This window comes from Rana temporaria, chromosome 5 (genome assembly GCF_905171775.1).
Source record: "Rana temporaria chromosome 5, aRanTem1.1, whole genome shotgun sequence".
NCBI classification, from domain to species: domain Eukaryota; kingdom Metazoa; phylum Chordata; class Amphibia; order Anura; family Ranidae; genus Rana; species Rana temporaria.
Genome location: NC_053493.1, coordinates 238,661,938 through 238,683,377, shown reverse-complemented (window position 1 = coordinate 238,683,377; position 21,440 = coordinate 238,661,938). Strand labels below are relative to the sequence as shown.

General features: G+C 40.6%; 1 protein-coding gene across 1 annotated transcript in view; it reads right to left on the bottom strand.

The window, feature by feature from the left end:
• GMDS (GDP-mannose 4,6-dehydratase) overlaps positions 1-21,440 on the bottom strand; it is a 699,766-nt gene that overhangs the window by 91,415 nt on the left and 586,911 nt on the right. The gene's annotated exons all lie outside the window — the stretch shown is intronic.

Here is a 21,440-nt window from a genome sequence, read left to right as displayed (position 1 = left end):
GTAAATGTAAATGAAACTGAAGAAAATGTAATAATGTATGATCAGCCTTAATCAGCTGTTCTTATTAATTAAGGTGCAAATAGTCCTGTCTGGTTATATAGTAAAAAGAAAATGACTAACCACATAACCTTTATACTATGATAACATGCTTGAGGAGAGGACTGATGCGAGTGTGCTATATATTATATGTAAAGCACTGTGTAAATTGTTGGTACTATACTAGTACCTAAAATAAATACATAAATATAAAATGTATAGAGATCTTAGATTAGTGAAGAAAGGACTAACAGACTTTAGTGTAAGATTGCTAGAATAATTGTACATACAGTGAGAAAAACAAATATTCAAACACCCGCAGAATATTTTATGTGCAAAGAGAGTAAGTCTGTGTGAGTCTGGCACAATATTTTATGGAGGCTAAAGATGGGTCATGTACTATTAGTACTGAAGGGAGTGGAAGCATTCAGCCTGGCCAAGAACACACAGGAGTTCACTTTGTTCTGTGTTCTAACAGATTACTTCATAATAAAACAATGAAAAATATGTATAGTAAATGTTCTCTTGAACAAACATATAAGGGACCTTGCATCTGGCACATGACACTTACTCACCAATTTATTGGAACTGCAAAATCCCTAGCCACTTGGGTATTGATTTACCGTCATCCTTTGATTCATGTTAAGTATCATGGCTATGCTTAACCAGAGATTAATTTAACCAAAACAATCTAATAGTTTGTTATACTTCTATGCAATTGCAGAAGCAAATAAACAGATCTAAATACTCTTTTAATTAAATTTATTTCAGGATAAACTCCTGGACAGGGTTCACAAGTTCAGACACTCATGTCCACGCTGACCTGTTGTGCCTTTTCCACCCTCTGCTATTTTTCTAGATGTAATTATTTGTAAGTAAAAAGGCAAATAGCACAAGCTGTTGCCACTAAAACACAAAGATGTATTACTATTTTTCAGGTTCACGGTCTAAATATTTTTTTTTGCTACAAATCTTTTAATTTGCCTTTTTGTAGTAGAGCTAGTATTAAAAGTGCAGATGCGAAATCAACCTGCTGCTGTCCGGCAAAGATTGGATGAAAGAGGTGAGCTGTTGGTTCAAGAACAAGGACCGTAATTCAGGTAAATTAGAGATATTAAGAGGGCCAGATATAGAATGGCCAGAGGAAAATATTTAAATAATATTTACAATAATGGTGCACACTGACAGACGATAAAATTATTTTCCATAAAAAGTCCTTTGAGATAATAGCTCTAAAATGAGATCTGGGCAGCCTTGTGTAGGGAGCCGAAGCCGAACTCCAATGCATGGAACAGAAACAGAAACAAAAAACAGGCGCCACTTAGAAAGACTGTAAACTTTAATGTAAACATGTTTAGATTACAAATTACCACCTTTTTGTGGCAGGCCCTGCTACATTTCAAGTCTTAAAATTTTAACCTAAAAAATGGCTTAGGAAAGGGGGAAGCTCCCCAACAGGTATATAGACAGCAATAAAAAAATCTGACTGGGGGCTCTACCCTTCTTTACAAACAATAAGTGTTGTGTGCTGGTCAGTTTTAACAGAACAGACTAAAGTGGTTGTAAACCCTTTACAACCACTTTAGCCTGTATTAAAGCTTACCTGTAGGTGCTTGAAATATATCCCAGACCTGCACGGTCTAGGGCAGACCTGGGCAAACTACGGCCCGGCGGACCTTTTAATCCGGCCCCCGGGCAGTGTTGCCAATAGGGACTCCCCCTTGCTCGCGATTGGACAGATCCGTCCAAGGGTGGAGTGTCTATGCGCAGCGGGGAAAACAGCTGTTCAAACGAACGCTGTCTGCAATGTTCCCCGCCGCGGTGATAACAGTAGGTACGGGGGACAATGGCTGCTGTACGGGGGACAATGGCTGCTATACGGGGGACAATGGCTGCTATACGGGGGACATGGCTGCTATACGGGGGACATGGCTGCTATACGGGGGACATGGCTGCTATACGGGGGACATGGCTGCTATACGGGGGACATGGCTGCTATACGGGGGACATGGCTGCTATACGGGGGACATGGCTGCTATACGGGGGACATGGCTGCTATACGGGGGACATGGCTGCTATACGGGGGACATGGCTGCTATACGGGGGACATGGCTGCATTTGGGGACACATTTTAAAAAAAGTATCGGTATTCGGTATCGGCGAGTACAAAAAAGTATCGGTACTTGTACTCAGTCCTAAAAAAGTGGCATCGGGACAACCCTAGTTGCCAACCGTCCGTAGAATTACGGACAGTACGTAAATAAAAGGCACTTTTTCCCTGTTCGTAAAAGTCCGTAATAAGGGAAATGTGCCCGTAAAAAGATCTGAATGTGAGCCGCAGCGCAGGCAGCGTCTAGTCCTCCTACATTATGCATAGCCTCGCCCTCTCTGACCGCCCAGCCCACCACCACCCGCCGCGCAGCCAATTATCAAAGTGCATTTTCGCGCTAACAACACTGCTGCCAGCCTATTCAAAAGAGCAGCGCGGGGAAACTGAGGAACATCGTAGAATGTGTGGACTCTGTGGAGAGCGGCACCGGCGGGAGAGCGGCACCGGCGGGATAGCACACAGCAGCAGATGTAGTGGACACACTGCAGACGCACCCCCACTGTGACGGAGTGGACTGAGTGAAGGCAGACGGAGACCGACCAGTGCGCCTGCCTGCTCTGCCCGCCCGACTGACTGTAGCAGTCGGCCAGCCGCCATGCTGGTGCCCGGACCTGGAGTGGACCCTGGTCTCCACTCTCTTCGTTGGAGTAGGACTCCTCGCGACGCCTGCTGCCTGCCCTCAGTGCCACTGCCCTGGCCTTGTCTGGTGAGTCCTCCTCAGTCCAGCAGCAGAGTGTGAAGTGCTATCCTACCTAGACATCATCAGTATGCTGTGTCCTCCTCCTGTGCCCCTTTCACCTCTCCACAGGTCAGATCTGTGGAGAGGTGAAAGGGGCACAGGAGGAAGACACAGCATACTGATGATGTGAAGAAATGATATGATAATTTATTTGCAGCCTCTGTGCCATGTCCCCAGCCTCTGTCCCCCTCCTGTGCCATGTCCCCAGCCTCTGTCCCCCTCCTGTGTCATGTCCCCAGCCTCTGTCCCCCTCCTGTGTCATGTCCCCAGCCTCTGTCCCCCTCCTGTGTCATGTCCCCAGCCTCTGTCCCCCTCCTGTGTCATGTCCCCAGCCTCTGTCCCCCTCCTGTGTCATGTCCCCAGCCTCTGTCCCCCTTCTGTGTCATGTCCCCAGCCTCTGTCCTCTTCCTGTGTCATGTCCCCAGCCTCTGTCCCCCTCCTGTGTCATGTCCCCAGCCTCTGTCCCCCTCCTGTGTCATGTCCCCAGCCTCTGTCCCCCTCCTGTGTCATGTCCCCAGCCTCTGTCCCCCTCCTGTGTCATGTCCCCAGCCTCTGTCCCCCTCCTGTGCCATGTCCGCAGCCTCTGTCCCCCTCCTGTGCCATGTCCCCAGCCTCTGTCCCCCCTCCTGTGTCATGTCCCCAGCCTCTGTCCCCCCTCCTGTGCCATGTCCCCAGCCTCTGTCCCCCTCCTGTGCCATGTCCCCAGCCTCTGTCCCCCTCCTGTTCCATGTCTTTAACAAGTACTCGTACCAGTTGTCCAACAATGATATTTACTGCTTTTTATAAAGAAATACAATTGATTTTATGCAGTATTGAGTTTAGCCTTTTGGCCCGGCCCTCCAAAATATTTTTAGTTTCTCATGTGGCCCCATCGAAAAAACAATTGCCCACCCCTGGTCTAGGAGATATTTGCAAATTGCTGTAGAGCGATTTCTCCTGCGCATGCGCCGGAGGTAGAAAGGGCACGTTGTCTACCGTTAAAAGGCGGCTCCCGCGCATGGATGTCACATGACTCCGGCCAGTCACAGCGCCAGGGTTTGCTGCCCCGGAAGGAAAAGGGGTGAAGAATAGCCGCTCACTACTAGCGAGGAAGACGGGACATCACGGGTTTCTCCTGCAAGTGTCACATAATGGGCTACTATGCGATGCATAGTAGCTCATTATGCTTTACCTTTACATGGAAACAAAGAGGAAGCAATACCCATCAGGGTTTACTTCCTCTTAAGAACAGTGTATAGAGTTTACTGTAGCCAATGCATGGGAGGATATACGCCATGCTGTGACCTTTAACAAAAATAAAATAGTTATTTTAACAAAGTATATATACACATACATACTGTATATATATCCAACACGATTTATATAAAACATTTTTGCATTAACCATCCATGGGTTATATTGTTAAAAAATGTGCATTAAGTAGAGCGCAAAAATTGTCTGTTCTAGCTTTAAAAATATTCCATATAGTGTAACAAAAAACATATCAAAATAAGTTTAAGTTTGTCAGTGCGGTCTTGCGTGTTTATTCTTACTCCTTACAAGTATAGCAGACTGAAAGTAGCCCAGGCATGTCAAAGACTCCAAATCTGTTCCTGAAAAAAACTAGGTGATCAATGGAACCTGAAGTTCTAGTTAGGCTTTTCTGTCCTCATATTCACCTTTTCTCTCTTGTCCTAGTGACATTCTTATAATGAGAAAAAAGTTCTTTAGATCTGATTATCTTATCACTGGGATGCAGCCAACAGCATTGACAATTACCTCTATTGAAAGTCTAAAGTTATTTCAAAATCCTTACTGGTGTTTTAAAAGCATCAATCATCTGGACTCAAAGAAAATGCATATCATTGACATTAGCTCAGCCTAGTCCCATGCAGAATGAGGCATGTATCAGGCTTTGCTTGGGTGGAAGTGAGATGAGCAGTTACTTTGACCAAATGTTTTCTTGGATGATAAATACAGTTCAAAGTTCTTTTCTTTATGATAGATTAAAAATATCAAAAGTTCTTGTGTTCTACAAAAATATAGTATACACAACTAACTAAACCAAATTATTTCCAGAGTTTTTTGTATCACAAATAAAATTTTCTAAATTCAAGCTATTTCACTTTTTCTTGGTAATTAGACCTTGAATGTAATCTTCCCAAACAATGGACTCCAACATAAAGCAACTGATCCTGTCAGATAATGTAACACTGATGTTAGTCTGTTAGGTGTCCAAATATTAAATTGTACAGTAAAACTCCATGTGAGCATTGCCCTGTTGACTAAATAACTTCTATGTTTAGCCACAAAGTAATGTCAAGAGCTTCTGACACCTTGCTTTTTGCTGTGCATCATAATTGAAAAAAAAAAAAATTCTACTGGTTTCAGGACATACTAACAATATACTATATAGTATAGCGTTGGTGAAAAAAATCTAAACTGCACAGCTTTGCTTTCCATTCTTAACATTAAACCAATGTCATATGCTTCTCATCAGTATGACAAAATTTCCATTTGTGGTGTTCTTATGCCTTGTACACACAACTGTTTTTCACGACAAGAAAACTGCCATTTTTTATATTGGTCGTGAAAACCAGTTGCGTGTATGCTCCCTAGCAGTTTTCTCGATGAAAAAACTGCCTGCAAAAAAGTTGAAAACAGCTTTTTTTTCTCGTCGTGTTTCCCGTCAGTCTTTTTCTCATCGTGAAAACGGTTGTGTATGTTTTTCCGAGGGGGAAAAAAACATGCATGCTCAGAATCAAGTATGTAGCCCAAAATCAGCCCAAAGGGTGGTGCCATTTTAAAGGAACTTCCCCTTTATAGTCCCGTTGTACGTGTTATACGTCACCACGATTTGGTCAGACGTTTTTTTTGCATGAACGTGTGTATGCAAGTCTGGCTGTAGAGGAATTACGTCGGGAAAGTCGTCGTGTACGAGGCATTATACTATACTGTAGCCGGTAAGTTGCCCTTAAATTCTATTGTATTATGAAGATACAATCGATAAAAACAAAAAAGAAGCCTATATATTGGATTGTCACTGTAAACCTTGCTTTACACTAGGCTGTAAAAAGTAATAATTTTAGATTGTGGAACAAGTTGCTAACATTTACTCTAACTTATCCAAAATATATCCTTGCAACACTAGACCTTGAAAAAGTTGTGAAAAAAAAAAAAGTACAAGTCTACCTCAATGCTCCACCTACACATAACTAGCTCACAGGCACTTTCACAAGTCACTGGAAATGTCAGTTTTGATTACTTGACAAAACACTGTTGCTAGAGGAAGATGTAGCTTCCTCCTAAAATTTCTAGGTTATTGTAGCATTGTGACTTCTTGACAGACCATTACTAGGTCTTCTCTTTGGATTCTACTGGCTTGGGGCTCCTAATACATCAAGAGGTTAGAGGACAAGTATTGGAGAGTTGCTGCATCATATTTAAAATACCACAATGAGACAGGAAGCCAAGGAGTAGACTTGGATCATCCATTAAATGTCAACAGCTCTGCTGAGAGCACAATGACCTCAGGCAAATGGTAGATGGTGGCCCTTTGCTCTACAGAATCCAGTGCAAGGATAATCAGCTGGCCAAACTGTTTCCTAATCAACATCTAATTAGCTTCACCAAAGAACCTGGGAATGTATTCAGTCATCTGAAAACTAACAGTTCTCACCCTTTAGGCTTAGCATTTTTGTAACAAAGTTAATGCTAAATGTCTGTTTATCAAAACCGATTAAATTTTTAATACAAATTTAGTATTTACGAATAGCATAGATTGTATGAAATTCTACACCAAGCTGAATTTTTCTACACTAGAATTTATTTGTATTTCACTTCTATAGTAATGTTGGGCATTTAGGGAAAATGCCTTTTTAAATGACAAATACTGCTATTACTATAATAAGTCACGTGTTACTTTTTGAGGATCCACACTGATAAAGAGAACTACTTGCCTAATTACTGATGGCACAACGTTTATTAAAAAGTAGCAAACACTATTTAGGCATACATTTCTAACCTATAAAGACAGTCAGGTTCTTAAAGAACACATGCATTTTTAATATTCAGGTATTTACACTTCTCCTTAAAACCACAATTAAAACCCTGGTAGAACTGGTGCACGTCACAGCTATTTACTAAAGCTTCCAAGGGTTTTTGAAGCCTGCTAGCATCCTCTGGCTGGTAAGGATCCCACTAGAGGGCATCCTTTACAACTAAGTCTCCATTCTCTAAAATTGACACGTTTCACCTATTGTAACACTAGTTTTAAAACCATCACTCTTCAAATGATAAAAAAATACTGTATTTATTGGCGTATAACAAGCACCCTAACTTTAAGAAGGAAGTTTCAGGAAAAAAACTTTCCACAGCCCCCTGCGTATAACACGCAGGCACAATTTACCCTCTATTTTCAGGGTAAAAAAGTGTGTTATACGCCAACAAATACAGTAAATAAATTGACCGTAGATTGCAAGTCTAAAAATAGTTGCAAAACAATACTGCCAAAAAAAAACTAAAAAAAAAACTTTATAAGAAACAGAATTATTGTTGACTCATTGGGCCCACAGCTGAAATGTAGAAGCTTCTCTGATCCATAAAGTATCTACAGGTATGGGAGCTGCAGAACAGTCATATAACAAAAGTAAAGGCTGCACAGAGATAGTGGTTACCAAAAGTTGCACCATGGCAGCTTGCCTCCCCAGATGTCCAATGTCAAATCCCCATCCACTTCACACAAGGCAGTGTTCAGTGCTTAAACAACCCATCACCAAACCAGAGGACTGAGCAGATATTGGTATGAAAATTCCACTCTTCATAAAGTCACAAGGATCATCATAGGTGGGGACCAAGCTAATAAAAGTAGAGCAATGAGGTGGAACCATCTGGTGTCCGCTAAGGCTAGCCATAAATGATTTTTCATTTAACCTGCTGGTTCAAACTGACCCGATTCCCCCCATCCACACATTTGAGGTGATCCAAACCAACAAACGAATCAGTGCTCCCTGCATGATAGAACTTTGCATATATAAACAGAGAAAACGTCCAAACATTGATGAGAGAACAGCTGGGAAGGAATGTCAAAAACCACAATCACCGGCAGCTCCTTAGATAGTATCAGGGAATCCCACGTGGTCATGCAAAGAAATGGAGCAGGGTGCCAGACCAGCATGGGTAAAAGCAACACTGCTGCTGTGAGCCCCCCTGCTATCAGAATACACTACTGCCTGCAGAGCTGGCCACCTGCATACATTTTCGAACCAGCCAAATTTTGATCCATGTATGGCCAGCTTAAGTGTGGACATAGATAGATCGAAATTTGAGCAGTTCAGCAGGGACCAGTCAAATTTTGAACCATGTATGGACACCCAGGGTGTACAGAAGTTGATATACTGATCGACTTCTGTACAACCAGCCTATCAGTTTTTTTACGATCAATCAGTGCCAGCAGCACTGATCATTGCACTATAATGGTGGAGGAGGCTCCTCGCTGTCATAATACAATAGTACAGCGGGAGGTTACCCCATCCACACATTTCTGTGTCGGATAATTGTTTTATTCAACCAGCTGACTGGATTAAAAAAAAAATAATACATATGAATGTATGGGCCTTTTAGAATGTTTGTCCATGCTGCAGTTTTACTTTTATCTACATGAAAAAAAAAAAAAAATTGAAAGGCTTGGCTCCGATTTATGTGGGAGTATTGTTGAATCCTGCTCACGTGCCCATTGTAGCAGGATAAAATTCCTATTTATGTCAATTATTAAAGAACATTTTTATTTCCCACAAAAAATGTAAATGGTAACAAAGCCAACATATTTGCTTTGCATGTTTCATTTGTGATTGCCAAAACTGCCACAGTTTGAAATGTTCTTATAGTAAGTGACAGCTCAATCGCAAAGACAGAGAATCTGACTGCAGTCTGTTTACTTTGGATAAAAGCAATTGATTTCTGAAACTGTATTAATTTGTGAGCTGGATGACTTACACATCTGATATATTTAGAGTGCTATCCAATTTTCAATATGAATCATACTCTTGGGTTTAAATTTCATTTATTTCTTTGTTTGTTTACCTGTAACTCAAATACTTTTTATGAAACCTGTCTAAGATTTCACCATTATAATCTGAAAGGGATTTTTCGGCATCAAAAAATTTGTCTTGCGCCAGTTACTTTTCCAAGTAGTTAGGGGGGGGGACCCCCTTAGAGACTTACACCTGGTGCTGAGTTTTAATAAGGTAAAGAACATATTATGTTTTCTATAGTCTAGTCGAATTACTCTTCTAAATGGAGATCTAAAAATTCTGATAAAAATGCCACAGCTTGGAACTCTCTTACCTTCATAATAATTAACCTGTTCCCACCAGCTGTATGCATACAAATGGCCTCAGGGCAGATGGGCTTTAATGCCAAGTGCCTGCATATATGTTTTCATAGGGAATGGCTTTCTGTGCTGAAGTAAAATGTAATGAGAAGCTCCTGATGTATACTTGTGACCACTGTGACAGTCCTGGCATTTAGATTTTCTTAACGAGCCAGGGGGCTACAGTGGAAAGTTAGGCACTGGGTTGTGTTTGTGGACAACACCTGCCATGCTAATGACCTGATCTGGTTAATCAGGAAGGCCAAAAAGCACTATAAAGTTAAACACTTCTCCCCCGGAAGGATTTGCCCCCTTAATGACAGGCCATTTTTTGTGGCACAGCACTGCGTTCCTTTAACTGATAATTGTGTGCCTGTGCGATTATCAACCCAAACAAAATGTATGTCCTTTTTTACCCACAAATAAAAGCTCTTTTGGTGGTATTTGATCACCCCTGCAGCTTTTAATTTTTGCTCTATAAACAAAAAAAGACTGACAATTTAAAAAAAAACTATTTTTTTTTTTTACTTTCTGCTATAATACATATCTCCAAAAAATATTATAATTGTTTTTACTGGTAATTGCAGTGATCTGCATTTTTTTGCGGGACTGACTCGACAAATCTGACCCTAAATGAAAATTTTTGGGGACCAGTGATATTACATTGATCAATGCTATAAAAATGCACCAATGTAAAAATGACACTGGCAGGGAAGGGGTTAACACTAGTGGGGGATCAAGGTGTTGAGTGCGCTTCCTGTGTGTGTCCTAACTGTAGGGGGGGCTCACTGGGACATGACATCACTGTTCCCAATCACTGGGAACAGAAGAACTCTGACATCATTAGGCAGAACATGCAATCTCCTTGCACGGATTGACGTGCAGGTACGTCGGTTCACACAGGAGAGCCGATCTGCCGCAGTAAATTTATGCGAGCTGGCCAGCAAGTGGTTAAATGCAGAAAAAAAGGCCTTTCAAAAGCTTCAGATAGGGGGCAAATACCTCCCAGTTATTGACTCTGTATGCATTCTACCTATGGCCATAGCTAGTACACTACATCCCATGCTTTGCCTTTCTACAACACCAGAACAGGCCGCTCACTTCCAACCTTTTTTTTGTCCTTGGACCTCTTCTTATCTTGATCTACACATCCTCCCTGGGTCAGCGGAATAGCCTCTTATGGCTTCCGCAACCATTTATATGCCAATGACACCCAAATCTATCTCTCTGCCCCTCAGCTCACCCCATCAATCTCCTCACGCATCACTGATTTACTGACAAACATATCAGCCTGGATGTCACACCACTTCCTCAAACTGAATCTATCTAAAACCGAGCTCATACTATTTCCATCCCCACGTTCCCCTTACCCTGACTTCTCTGTCAATATCAATGACACATCAGTCTGTCCCCACATGCCAGGGTGCTAGGGGTAACAGACTATAATCTGTCCTTTCAGGCCCACATCCAATCCCTGTCCAATCATGCTGACTTGGCCTCTGCAACATTTCTAGAATAAGCCCCTTTTTAACTAATGACACCACCAAGCTTCTAATTCACTCCCTGGTCATCTCCCCCTCCTCATTGGATCACCTTTACATAGACTATCCCCCTTCAGTCCATAGTGAATGACGCTGCAAAACTCATTCACCTTAACAACCATTCAGTCGTCCACCCCTCTCTGCTAATCCCTTCACTGACTTCCACTCACCCAATCTATACAATTCAAAATACCAACAATAATTTACAAAGCCATCCTTAGCTCTGCCCCCCTAGCTTTATCGCTAACCTAGTCTCAAAATACCAACAAAGCCACTCTCTTCAGTCCTGCCAAGATCTCCTGCTCTCTAGCTCCCTTGTCACCTCCTATGCTCACCTCCGGGATTTCTCCAGAGCTTCTCCCATTCTTTGGAACTCCCTACCCCAATCTATCCATCTTTAAACAATCCCTGAAAACCCTACTCTTTAAAAGAAGCTTATGCTGCTGCTAACTAATACACCGTTTAACTTTCTCCATCAGCTTATCCCCCACATATATACATACACAGTATCTCACAAAAGTGATTACACCCCTCACATTTTTGTAAATATTTAATTATACCTTTTCATGTGATAACACTAAAGAAACAACACTTTGCTACAATGTAAAGTAGTGAGTGTACAGCTTGTATAACAGTGTAAATTTGCTGTCCCCTCAAAATGACTCAACACACAGCCAAACCACTGGCAACAAAAGTGAAAGAGAAAGTCAGGCCCAATTAGCAATTTTCCCTCCCTGATGTCATGTGACTGGTTACTGTTACAAGGTCTCGGATGTGAATGGAGAGCAGGTGTGTTAAATTTGTTGTCGCTCTCACCCCCTACATGCAGGGGAGTCTTCCAGCCCTCCTTCACGCTTTGTTCTCACTTTTCTTACTTTCTTCTGGTGTAATTTTTGTTGTATACACTCTAGCACTCCAAAAGGAAGTTTGGTTGAAATGGTCATAGCATAGGATGCCCAAACATACTGGGGTGTTTAGCCAAATTCTGTAACTGAAGACTGAAGTGCATGTAATGTAAATACAATGCCTCTGATATAATGCACTGGAATGCTTTATTGTTATGTTTTATCTCTATGCTTTACATTTTTGCTACAACTTTCATGCTCAATGTTAATCTTAAATCCTATGCTATTCTTGTAAACTTTTAGAAATCTGCATAAAAAAAAAAAAAACCTCAAACGATATAACCAAATTGTTAAACAATCCTAATTGGCTTTCATGAAATTTGAGCTAGACCACAGTGACATGCTTCAGTGGATCCTCTTAATAGTAGAGACAATAATCAATTTCACAAAAGCAGAACATTTCAAAACATGAATTGAAATGTTATTTTCAATCCCTTCATAGACTAAATAATGGGCATACCTCTCTCTACATGGCATAATACAGAAATTATCCAAATTGAAAAAGTCATTAAATCTTAAGATATAATCACAATCCACTCTGCTTAATCACCCTACTAACAGTGTGGGCTGTGCTGTATAGCAGAAGTGCATTCAGACATGCTTGCTACATTTTGGAAAAAAAATCATATTCCAAGCATAGTAACTTGGAAAACTGCCATCATGTTCGGTATGAACATGACGGCAGTTTCCTTTGAATAATTTAAGGCCCCTTTCACACTGCCGGATCATTCAGGTCTGCCTATCAGTTTTTTCGGCAGACCTGAATGGCCGCTCCATGCCATTCTATGGAGCGTCGGCTGTCAGCGGTGACATGTCTGCCGACATACGATTTGCTAAAATCAGACGGATGACGATACGTCGCCATTTGTCCATGGCGGATTGGATCGTGTTGGATCTAATGAAAACGGACATCCTGTCTGTTTTCGTCCGATCTCTCCATAGGAGACAGCGGCGCTCGACAAGCCCCTCCCCGCTCAGTGAGCCGAGAGAGACATGTCATCCGTTGGATCAGCGGAGATCAACGGAGAGAGATTCACCTGCAAGCAGGTCTGCCCCATGTGGGAGGGGCCCAAGTGAGGAGTCCACTATTGAAAATATTTTAGATTAGCAAAGAACACTTCCAGTTTGGTAAGCCGAATGTGCATATGTATAAATTTATTTATTCTTTTTACATAATAAGGTGGCCGCTGCCCAACGCAGTTCAAAAGAATATACAATGTCATTTTCCTTTCTCCATATCACACCAACATGCTGCATTAATGTGGGCTGTTCCAAAAAGTTGGCCATGCTACATTTTTATACAGCAAGTTTCAAACACACACTGCAATGTGTAGTGCACTGCTCAGTGCATACACCATCGGGCAAGCATTATACGCACCTTAATGCATAACTGCTGCTATGAATGGCCTCCTTATGGACTTTGTGTAGGATTAACTATAGTAGAACTAGAAGGGGAGAATGTCATATTTGCTTAGGCCCAATGTGGCTATAGGATACAAACAACTGTTAATATAATGTTCACAGAACTGACCGCTAGAGGATTAAGTATCAGGTGACAGGGTTTACATCACTAGAACAGTGGTTTTAAACCTTTGTCCCAGTTTTCACTTTTTTTAAAGCGGCAGGTAGTAGTTTGCACACCTTAACCCCAAATTCAATGAAAGAACAAAGCAATTCGCAATTTCTGAAGTAGGAAACAAATAAAAGCCTTTGTCTTGCTATGTAACCTTTCAAAGCGGCAAGATGACACACTTATAATGAACGTTTTTAAAAGGCAACTAGGCACATGATTGGACAATAAACAGCACATGAAAAATGCCACTACTCCTGTCATCAAACCTGTATGGTTCCCAATTGTCCCCTTTGTGCTGACTCTCCTTTCTTATACTGTAGTTATACTGTACAGGGGATTAGCAAATTCCAAGTATAACTCAACTATTTAAACTATTTGCATTTAAAATAGATATGTTTATTTTATTGAACTGTATTTTTTCTGCCTTGCACTTAGCTTTACTATATTTTGTGTAACCGCTCAAATTGTGTTCATGGGGCAGGAAAATGGCAGATGGTTGAATCATGGGAAATGCTAAGAAATGACAGGATACTAGTGAATACAGCATTTAACGCATCAATACTTTTTATGGTCATATCCAAGATGTATTTTCTATCATCTGGAGAAAAGCACAGGTAAAACAGGAAAATAATTTGGCTAAAAGAAGATCTATTTTGTTAGAACTTAATTTATTACACAGATGTACTGTATTTGCTTAGTATGAAACTAGATGCTTTTCCTATAGACAACAGATTGCCATAATGATTTCAACTACATCTAACAGTACTAACTAAATCCAAGAGTACATTTACTTGGGTAACACATCTGGTGGGTAAATTTTCTTTGCCTTCTTCTCTAGTTAAAGTGAATATATGGCAAAGATATAGACACTAACCTACACTTCGTTTATGTATTCTTACGGGGACAAGCTGCCCCTTTGCCTCTACTACCTACACACTAGCACAACAGTTATGCCTGCTGTGCCTAATGGTAAATTTTACCAAAAAAAAAAAAAAAAAAAATCCTTGAATGGCCGTAAAATCTTTAATGTCCTTATTTTGGAACTAGCTTGTAAAATCTGCAATACTTAAGCATGCTTAAAAAAACAAACAAAACAAATACACAGTAAAGTATCATTGTGTGTGTGTGTGTGTGTGTGTGTGTGTGTGTGTGTGTGTGTGTGTGTGTGTGTGTGTGTGTGTGTGTGTGTGTAAGTCAAGTAGGGCAAGCAGGGTCAGAAAAACGATAACTTCACTGATTACAGAATCTTAAAACCCAAAACGCAGGAAAAAAAAAAAAAAAAGATTTCAAAAATCCCAAAGGAGAAAACAGACCACACAGGCTTCAGCATAATAAAATCTAAAAATATTTAGGGTCAGGAGAAGGGAAGAGATTAAGGTCAATTATTAGCAAGAACATTCAAGGATAAAATGCATACATATTGTATAAATGGGGAAAAATGCCTTGGCAATATCATAACATTTGTTTATTACCGGGAAATAAGTTTAACAAAAGGCTACAACTTGAAACACAGATTGTACCACAAGGGCATAAAAATACTGCTTCCATTTTTGTTATTTAATGTATTCAATTTCAAAGATCTCATTTATTGTAAAATTTTAATCAACAATGGGAACATCTTTCAAAAGCTGCTGCAGAGTCTAAAAAAACGGAATTGTTAAAGTAAATATTTTTTTTAAACTCATTAAATATGGGGTTGTCATAGGCATATCCACCAGGACTAAAATACTGCAGAATCTTCAAATTTTGCTCTTTCCCAAATATGCAGAAGAACAAGTAGAATACTATTCTAAAGTTGCAGACACGGCTGTTTTGGACGTCTCATTTGCTATATTAATTACACCTATGCTGCCTAAATTATAAAAGTCTGGACAAGTTGACTGCCCCTGAAAAATCATTTCATCTCCTGAGAAATGATGCAGTTTGGCCTGTTGCAAAGGGGCCCTTTACTACTTGCATTCAATTCATGTTATTAATATTTTTTTAATCACATTCAAAGCCCATGTATTTTTTCTGGAGAAATAAACCTATTAAAATAAAACAAAGATACCATCCATAAGCTTTCTACAGTCTACAAACTTGAGCAAAATGTAGCTACAAATGGAAGTAGTATCACTACCACAAGCAAAATAACTTGATAATCACTTGGCCTACTTATTTATTACATATATTAAAAATAGCAATAATCACTTTGAAATGCTATCTGGGATCAAACTGATTGCACCACCAAGAAATTAAAGTCTAATAGCCAGATTCAGGTAGAGTTACGCCGACGTATCTGTAGATACGCCGTCGTAACTCTAAATCTGCGCCGTCGTATATTTAAGTGTATTTTCAAATTGAGATACACTTAAATCTAGCTAATATACGACCGCCATCGTATCTTAGCTGTCTATTTCCGCCAGCCACTAGGGGCGAGCACGCTGATTTACGCCTAGAATGCGTAAATCAGCGAGATACGCCTATTCACGAACGTACGCTTGCCCGTTGCAGTAAAGAACCGCCATTTACGGAAGGTGTTTTCAGGCCTAAAGATATTCCACCAAAAAGATGGCACGTATGGACGCCGGAACCTCGTCAAATTTTGAAATTTTTACGTTGTTTGCGCAAGTTGTCCATGAATGGGGCTGGGCGTAATTTATGTTCACATCGAAACCAATAAGTCTTTGCGGCGTAATTTGGAGCATGCACACTTGGATACGTCCATGGACGGCGCATGCGCTGGTCGTTAAAAACGTCATTTACGTGGGGTCATGCTTTATTTACATAAAACAGGCCCACCTCTTCACAATTTGAATTGGGCACGCTTACACCGGCACATTTACGCTACGCCACCGTAACTTAGGACGCAAGTGCTTTGTGAATACAGCACTTGCCTCTCTAACTTACGGCGGCGTAGCATATATGAGATACGCTACGCCTGCCTAACGTTAGGCACGTGTACCTGAATCCAGCTATAAGTGCGCTCTGACACACACTTGCATGGATTGAAGGGATTATTCATATTCTTTAAGGTGAGGCCATGAGAAGAGGATATTGTTTGATCCAATTTGATAAGTTTGCCACTCTGAATAGGGCTTTCAAAATAAACAAGACCCACCTCCAATATTGCATGTTTGTTCCTGGTCAGTGACTCACTAGGGCAGTGGTCATAATTTTCCTTGATATAGAGGCCTCAAGTGAGGTCTGTGACATCAATTATTTTTTTACATTTGCCTAAGAAAGCCTTGAGTCAGGGAACATATGGAACCATAGCATGTGGGTCTTGAGAACATCCCAAGTTCCAAAAAAAGTGTTGTAATTCCTAGTGTGTTGAGCTGTGGAAAAGTCTGCACCAATATTGTATATATTTTGCAGTAAACCATGAGTGTGAGATGGAGAGTAAGGTCCCTTTCACATGTGTGGACCGTATGTCCGCATTTTCATCCATCCGTTTGCGGATGAAAACGGGACATACATTGGTCCCTATGTGATTGCGGGTGTCAGCGGAGTAACATCCGCTGACACCCGTAATCACCCGCCTCTGCAAAGCTCCGATTTTGCAGACGGAAGAAAATCCTATTTTTTCTTCTGTCTGCGGATCGGATGAACACGGACACACGGTCCGTGTTCATCCGATCCCCCCCATAGGGGAGAGCGGAGAAAAGAGAGGGTGGTCCCTGCACAGTGTGCGGGCACCGCCCTGTCAGCCGACGGCTCAGCAGGGATTTTGCGGAGGATCCCCGCTGAGCTGACGGACACACGGAGGCGGATCATTACTGATCCGCCCCGTGTGAAAGGGCCCTAAGGCTGACCATACACAATACATTTTTCTTGTACAATTTTCCTTTGGATTTACCAAAACCATAAAATAGAAGGTCAAACCTAAACACTTTAAATTATGTAGTGCAAGTGTCTGCCTGATTGCACACAAATTGAAAGTAAATGTAAAAGGAAACTGAAAAAGAAAATTGTATAATGTAATGTATGGCCAGCTTAAGAGTATGCATAAACGCTTAAAAAGTCAGCTACAGCAGTTCCTATATTTTTGTACAGGGTTGCAAAATGGACATTTCCATTTGGTAGATCCTGGAAAAAGTTAAACCACCTGCCAGTTTATTTTATATTTCGTGGACACTGTTCTGGGATTTCTGTGCTTGAATTCCTGAATGTTAAAACACGCTGTGGCCATTATTAATGTTTCCCACCCAAGCCACTTTAGTTGGACAGGTGCAGTGTTGGCTACACTATGGAATATCCAGACAAATGAGCAGCCAGAAGCTCACTCAGACCACTGAACAGCATTTATGAAGCAGAGGCTAGGAGTGGAGATGATGTTCTCCACTTCTCATTGCAGCACAGTGAGAAGCTGACAGTGACAGCGGTGCAAAAGGCCAGTTTATTATTAAGCAACTCCAGAAGATGCACTGCTAGACAGGACAATTTTTTTACCGGATGGTTGACAAGTGATCTGTGAATTTTTCTTTGTTTTATGACGTCACCCTTTCATGTGCTCCTTGCTGCAAAGGCCAGTTATAGGCTGAGGTGGTTACCATTTGTTTGTTCTGTTGTACAAAGAATTTGTATCCCATCAGCCAAACTATAAATACACAAGTAGAAGCCATTTGTATCATCTGCCACTCTACTTTCAATTTGGTGTAGAAAAACTTCTACTTTTCTGTGCATTTCCGATTATTCAGTATGTCCAGCTTTATCACTGGTTATCATCTTTTTACGTTCTGTAGAAGTCTGTGTACAATTTGTGAAGATTTGTTGTTGAAAACGGTTTCAAAAGCAGTAAATTAATACCATTTGCAATTTGCTTGACATGCTGGTGATTTTCTAAAATGTTCAACAGAAATAACAGAATTATTATTTCAAGCAAGCATTTTTCAGCATGTGGTCACTTTTGCATTGCTTCAGGGGAAGGGCAAGTTATAAATACCAACAGAGAACCAGCATTGACCTCAGAAGTACTTCTGATTTATGTATTCCAACTTTCCAGTACTTTCAACTTTCCTGGAGGGTAAAATATATCCACTCTTATTTCTTTTGGCATTAAACAGAATCTTTACCTCCTCTACTAAATCCATTAATCGCAAAAGAAGGGCCTTCAGACCTGGCTTGTTCAGCAGGGGAGGGGTCAAACGATTCTCTGATGTTAGAATCAATCACGGAATCCTCAAAGAACTCCCTCTTGTTTCATTGCGTCTTCTCTCATCTACTCTGACAAACCCAACATTTACATAACAGCAAGCACTACTTACAATAACTTTAAGCACAGCAAGACCATCAATGATAGGCTTTTGGGCCTAGTATGTGAAGCCATTTTGAACACCATTATGGAAGTGTTCCTTTTTTTGTCTATCTGCTGGCAATTCACTTAAGGAATTGTCAAAACTTTCAGGACAACTCAAATGATCATACATAATGCAGCTTGAAGGAAAATTAATCTTGAAGTAAAACCTGATCTTCAGGCTCTCACAGAAGCAAAACAGAAAAAGCAACCCAGAGTTCAATAAAGCTGCTGTACCATTTTTATCTAGTGTTAACCACTTAAGGACCTTAGGTGTTTTTCAGATTTGGTGTTTGCAAGACGAAAACATATTTTTCTGCTAGAAAATTACTTAAGACCCCCAAACATTATATATTTTTTTCTAACACCCTAGAGAATAGTGGTCATTGCAATACTTTTTGTCACACCGTATTTGCGCAGCTGTCTTACAAGCGCACTTTTTTTTTGAAAAAATCCACTTTGAATAAAAAAATAAGACAATAAATTTGGCCCAATTTTTTAATATATTGTGAAAGATAATGTTACGCCAAGTAAAATGATACCCAACATGTCACGCTTAAAAATTGCGCCCGCTCGTGGCATGGCGTCAAACTTTTACCCTTAAAAAATCTCGATAGGCGACGTTTAAAAAATTCTATAGGTTGCATTTTTTGAGTTACAGAGGAGGTCTAGGGCTAGAATTATTGCTCTCGCTCTAACGATCACGGAGATACCTCACTTGTGTGATTTTAACACCGTTTTCATATGCAGGCGCTACTCGCGTATGCGTTCGCTTCTGCGCGCGAGTTCGTCGGGACGGGTTTTCTTATTTATTTTTCTTTATTTTTTTACTTTTTACACTGAAAAATTTTTTTTATCACTTTTAATCCTATTATAAGGAATGTAAAGATCCTTTGTAATAGAAAAAAGCATGACAGGTCCTCTTAAATATGAGATCTCATATTTAGACTAAAATGCAAGAAAAAAAAAAATTGAAACGGTCATTTTTTCAAATGACAAAAAAAAAAAAAAAAAATGTTTAAAACGCTGGGCGGGGCTGACGTTTTGATGTCACTTCCGCCCAACAGAGCTATGGGGACGGGTGAAGGACATTTTTCCCTCACTCGCACCCCCAGTCAGCTGCCGAACAGGCCCGATCGCCTCCGCCGCTACCGACGGCAAAGGTAAGCGGCGGAGGGCGCGGGAGAGCGGCGGGACCTCTCCCGCCACCGATAACGGCGATCTCGCGGCGAATCCACCGCGAAGACCGCTGTTATCGTGTACAGGACCCTTAGCACTAAAGATGGATACTTCGGTTGTGGCAGCAGCTGCTGCCGTTACCGAGATATCCATCTTTAAAGTGCCGACGTATATGTACATGAGCGGGTCTGGAAGTGGTTAATCTTTCCTATTCATGTAACATACCAAATAAATTATTATTTTTCAACACATCTGGTTCTGAGCGACTTGTGCACCAATTTCAGATAATTGAATGCTCCAAACCCAAAATACAATTTTGACAGTTTGTATCTTCGGAAAGTGGAGCTAACCAAGACCAACTCTTTCGGCGTACAGAGAGAAAATGGAGCAGCCAGGTTTTGTGAAGTGTCTTGTGTGCATTCTTAAAGTGGTGTAAAATTAAAGTACAAGTTCTAGACAAGTACATGAATTTGACACATGCTGTACCACTTTTTTAAAGCACACGAGAGAGGCTCTCAAAATCTGTCTGCGCCAGTCTATGTATTCCAGGGATGAATGAAACCCAAAAATTTACAAAAGATCTTTCATTAAAACCCAGCTTGACAATTCAGGTTAAGGGTCACCGACACACACTTGTGCAAGAGAACCATTACACAAATTGTGAAAATGTGCTCCTTGTGTGTACATTATCTCTAAAGAAATCCTACTTTAAGCAAATGATAGCACCATGAGCTCATAGTTGAGTCTCCAAGGACTACATGGAGAATTCACTTGATGGTGTTGGGTGGGGGGGGGGGGGGTTGGGGTAGAAAATCCAGATCGAAGCAATGACCTAGTTCTTACTGGGACAGGAAACTCTCCAACTGGTAAAAAAAGATCAGATTTGCAATCCAATAGGGGATCAACTAATGTCCCACTTTATCCAAAGCGTCAAGTTTTGAATGATACATTTAAAAAAATATAACATTTTAGGAAACATGCTCTCATTTATCAGCTGAATGGACACTACAAAAAAGATAAAATGTCATAGTAAAGCCACATAAAACTCAGTCACTGAAAAAGATGATATCACACTAACCTCAGCCAAGAAATGCACTGAAGTGTTATACAATGAGAGAAGTCAGAGGGATGATTGGATTAAGACTGTCTTATGAGAAATCTATGCAAATGGCTTATTTTTTTCTGATTCTAGCATGAGAACATGTTGATGTTTGCCTGGGACAGTCTGGTTCTGGGGATTTCCCATAAACCATTTTACAAGATGCTGTTGTGAGTATACTATAAGACTATCGTAAAACCAGTAAATAACAGAAAATATATATAACAACAAATACTTTGTCATTGAATAGATTAAAACAAATAGAGTATAAAATGGAAAATTGATTAACTAGGAATGTTTCCTAAATTCCATTCCTAAATATAAGCTGAAGCATGGCTTAATGTGCAAAGAATTGTGAAATAATATACCTTATAGAAAAACAGCATTTATGAAATTTGCAGTCACAATACTGAAGCTGCCTGAAAATAATCATTTTATATATATATGCACATATTGCTAACATCAGGTCAATGCTTAATGAAAAGCTTTTGCTGTTTCGAGACCCAAAATGTTGCATTTTAACTTTAAGGGCATATATGTGAGAGACTGCACACCACTTGACTCATTAGAGGCAGGTATTAGGAAGTCACTTAAACTTTGGACAGCTGGCCAAACACTAGCAGTGACAGTGCAA